We start from the raw sequence: 5,306 nt of genomic DNA on the forward strand, positions 1-5,306 counted from the left end.
AATAATATTATAATTTTGTGGTAAATTTTATTATACATAATATTGGGGTAAAATGATGTTATAATTAATATTAGTAATTGCTAAAAAAAAAAAAAGAAAAAAAGATAGAGTGCAATTTCTACCTGATTTGACCTTGTTTTTGTGAGTGTGTAGATAGGTTGATTTATATATGAATCAGTCTTAATACATATAGGGAAAAAATATAATAGTCGCCCCACAAAGCATTTAGCACTTAAATGAAGTATTGAACCCTGTCATTAGATCTGCACATGTTTTCATTACATGATTCATCATGACTGAAAGGAAACATGTTAAACTCAATAGGTCAAAGATAAGACTGATAAAAACCCGAATGAGTCGTTTTATGCTTGTGATATATATGGGTCAGATACAGATGAATAATAATGATGAATTCAAGATTCACATTTTTGAGCAGCTTGAACACGTTTTTTTTTATTACACAAATTTAAACATGTGATAGGTATAAAATACACATTGCAATGTAATTCTCAAAAATCGTTTCATAGCCCAAGAAACATTCAAAATATTAAATTAATACCTTGTGACTTATTCATTTTATTAGAATAAATCATTTTCACTCTAAAAAATACAACACAATAAAAATTTATCAAAGGCGTAAAAGAAATATCAAAATAAATTTGCCATACATTTTTGATTGAATTAGGTCAGAGGAAAATATTTGAAAAACCAAGCTAAAATGTTAGGTTGATTTTGAAATTTCTGTTATTGATTGTTATAAAAAGTGCAATTTTGACAGTGTTCAATTAAGGAACTGTCTTTTGCCTGATCTAGCCTTTTAAACATTGTACAGTGTAAGAAAAAATACAGAATAAGAAAATATGATAGAATATGAAGGTTAATATACTACTATTATAACCATTTTTTTGTTTCGGAAATTATACTTCCAAATCCCAAATTAAGTTCAGTCTCTTAGATCCATACAGCTCTCAATCAATCAGTTTTAATAAACATTGTCGACCTACCTGCAAAGAAACCTTCAAATGTATATGTTAAAAAAGGAAGACACTCAATTCACATGTTAAGGTCAACCGAGAAATGAACAATAACAGAACGCAGGAGTAAAAAGCCTGAGCATGGGGTGAGGCCTGTGTTTGGCTTGACCACAGCATTGACTCCAGGTGACTGTAACTGAATCAGTCTATGTTTAGTGCACTGCCAGCCTCAATAATCACACTGTCGGGGTTAGAAGAGTTTATATAATTAGGATGATATTTGAGCGCTTTATAATCGAAAGATTCTCTGGGGCGCACAGAGGATTCCAGGAGGACAATATATGGTTGTGCAATCAGTTACATTTACAGTGTCTTGCCAGCAAGTCGACCTGGTCACGTTGAACGTGGGGCATGGAAGTTAACGCTAGAGGGCAACGTGATACACGCTGGTTGCTCCAGGACAAACTAGGTCATAAGGATACATGACCCATCCCTATTTTCTGTGATGTCTCCTCAGCCATATCTTCTGAGGGGTAGCTGAGTGCAGAGGGCGTTTCAGCCAATGTCAGAGGTCAAAGGTGAGTGTGCAGATTTATTTCAAATTGAATACCTAGTATATTATAGTACACTTTAACTGCTTGATACTGCATATGTCTATATATTATATTATATTTATATATATATACCGATCAGGCATAATATGATCACTGACAGGTGAAGTGAATAACACTGATTATCTCTTCATCACGGCACCTGTTAGTGGGTGGGATATATTAGGGCAGCAAAGTGAATATTTTGTCCTCAGAGTTGATGTGTTAGAAGCAGGAAAAATGGGCAAGCGTAAGATTTGAGCGAGTTTGACAAGGGACAAATTGTGATGCTAGACGACTGGGTCAGAGCATCTCCAAAACTGCAGCTCTTGTGGGGTGTTCCCGGTCTGCAGTGGCCAGTGTCTATCAAAAGTGCTCCAGTGAAGGACCAGTGGAGAACCGGCGACAGGGTCATGAGCGGCCAAGGTTGGCCTGTGTGGTCCGATCAAACAGACGAGCTACTGGAGCTCAAATTGCTCAAGAAGTTAATGCTGGTTCTGATAGAAAGGTGTCAGAATACACAGAGCATCTCAGTTTGTTGAGTATGGGGCGGCATAGCCACAGACCAGTCAGGGAGCCCATGCTGACCCCTGTCCACCGCCGAAAGAGCCAACAGTGGGATGTGAGCATCAGAACTGGACCACGGAGCAATGGAAGAAGGTGACCTGGTCTGATGAATCACATTTTCTTTTACATCACGTGGATGGCCGGGTGTGTGTGCGTGGCTTACCTGGGGAACACATGGCACCAGGTGCACTATGGGAAGAAGGAACTGCCTATGCATAGGGCCCGGGATCTTGTGCTACGCCCCTGCCAGCAGAGCCAGTGGGGTGGAGGGTTGAGGGCGGTGCAGTTGATGACTTGGAAGTCCGAGGCAGAGGTAGAGCCAGAGTGACTATTGACCAAGGTGAAGCCAGAAGGATGAGGGAGTTAGGTGGAGCCTGAGGGATGACAGATCATGTTGGAGCCGAAGGAGCATGGCGCCAAGGTGAAGCCGATGGGTTGGAGGGCCGAGGTGGAGTCTGGGGCTCTGAGGCTTGAGGTAGAGCTGAGGGATCCATGCACCAAGGTGGAGCTGATGACTGGAAGCCCAAGGCGGAATGCAAGCAGCACTACGGATCCACTGGAGGAGCCAAGTGGCTGAATGGAGAAATCAGAGACGAAGGTGAGAAACTGGATGGCTTTGGCAAAGGAGGAGGACGAGGGAGGTTAGGAGGAACCATCCAAGACTTGGAGCTGGGCAGAGCCAATGCTGGTGAAGGAAACTCGGTGCTAGTTTGAATCAATGTCGACAGAGGCGGAATAAATTAATCGATGGGTTTTTGTAAGAAAAATATCCATATTTAAAACTTTAAGAACAAAATACAACATTTGACGTCGGGCGTGGCGTAAACGCTTTGAACTGCGATAGGCGTTACACTTTCTTTGTGAGTTGAATACTGAAGGCGGTCTGGCAGAAGCTAGATATTTTACTTTATAAAGTTTTAAATATTTTTCTTACAAAAACCCATCGATTCACGTAGAAGGTCTTTATTAACCCCTTGGAGCCTCAGGGATTACTTTTATAATGGATGAATGCACTTTTTAAACTTGTGAGCCCCGTTCACTGCCATTATAAAGCTTGGAAACATCAGGATATTTATTAAAGGGATAGTTCATCCAAAAACGAAAATTTTATGTTTTTCTGCTTACCCCTAAGGTATCCAGGAAACACATAACGCCAAAACCAAAAATACTTAAACACATACCAAAAGGGAACGCAGGGGGGAAACGGGAGACGTAGACCATACAAAAATCCGACACCGACTGCAAACACACAGGAACTTATAAAGGGGACAAATGAGGCCGGTAATGAGGGACAGGAAAATAACAAAACACCACACAGGCAGGAATATGACAGCTTTAAATTAAAATTACTATTACATTATTTGGTAACACTTTATTTTACTGTGTGCTTTGTTACATAATGTTACATGTACTTACCATAGTAATAACAGTAAATTATGCATAATAACATACAGCAAACCCTCAACCAAATCCTAATCCTACCCTAACCCTATAGTAAGTACATGTACTTAATTAATATTACTCAGTACTTAAATATATAATTACACTGAAACAATGACGCCTTAAAATAAAGTGTAACCCAATATTTTGTAATAAATAAAACAAAACCTATAGTGTATAATATACACTGTACCTACAGTGAGCTATAAAAGGCAGAGAACACCGTGATAAAAAATATTGCATATCAAATATAACAGCGCGTCAAATATATTTGGACTCCCTAAATAACTTTGATTCAGTATATAAAATGTCCAATGAAAGACCACCCACACATAAACACCACACATACAGTTAGCAGGTCATTATTTCAAATAAGACCCATAATGCAATGCAAAGTACCATCCTAAAGGTTTTTTTTTTGCGATTATGACCAACATACTTTAAATTATCCTGCCTCTACAGCCACTTATACTAATGATGAGCACTTAAATGGGCATGAAATATTGATTTGAGTTGAAAGTACCAAATTATGTGAGTCACAAGAAACATGAAACATTTTGATTTGGCTTTCATATAGATGAGTCGAAATATAAAAGAACACCCATATTCATAGAGCAAAAACAGATCGGTCTCTGATGCAATTATTATCTCTTATTATCGCAGAACTATAACATATATGCACACAGATGCTCTTTCTTACTATTATCCCTGAGACGGAGAGCACATACAGCAGTCAGCAAGCATTAGTACCGTAAAAAATACAGAACAAAAGTTCAGTTAAATTAAATTGTGAGGACATTGATTTGGTCCTCATGAGGAAAATATACAGTTTGTACAATCTAAAATCATTATGTCTATGGAAAGTTCCCATAAAACATGGAAATACAACATATGTGTGTATGCTTGTGGGTTGAATGTAAACTAGTATCCGCACTTCCCCCTCACTAGTGCTTAGAGCCATGAAACTAGTATTTCAAAATGTATTTCAAGGCCATTACACCTAGGGGGCGGTATATTCCTTACAAACATTAAATTTTTTTAAATTAAGGTTTGTAAATGTAAATATTTTGACTGTAAAATGTTCTTTACCTCTTGGCATCCTCTTTCACCACTAAACTACACAACAACCAGGCCAAGTCTCTGACATGAAACTTCATATTTTGATATTTATTGATATTAATTGAGGAGGGTTTTTAGGCACATTTCTTTTCAAATTTTTACATGTTGTAACCTCATACTTTTTAGGGGTCCAAGCCCATTATACGTAAGGCAGCAGATTGACCAGAGGCTAAATTCTTATTTCGTCTGAATTCAAAATACAAAATTCTTCATTTATTTATAAAAAAAAAAAAAAATGCTGTAACTCCAGTTACATTAACCTTATTTGCATGAAAATAAATGTATATTATATTGGGAAACCTTGCAAAAAGTTATCAAAAGTTTTAAGAAAAGTTAAAACTAAGTTCATTAAAACAAATGGAACTTGGTTATTTAAAAGGTAAAATTAATTTAAAACAACAACAAAATAGTAATTAGTTAATAGTAAATACAATGGGTCGGGATAAGAAAAATAAACTTAATTAAAAATATATTTTCTCAAATTTTGAATATCCTGTTCAATTCTTTTTGCTTCTCAATATTTTTACTTTAAATACAATTATTTTATGGTGTATAAAGACAATTATTATAGTTTTTACTAATATATTTTTTTTATTATATTTTATGTTTATATTTT

The sequence above is a fragment of the Gobio gobio genome (assembly GCF_949357685.1).
Source record: "Gobio gobio genome assembly, chromosome: 21".
Classification (NCBI taxonomy): Eukaryota; Metazoa; Chordata; class Actinopteri; order Cypriniformes; family Gobionidae; genus Gobio; species Gobio gobio.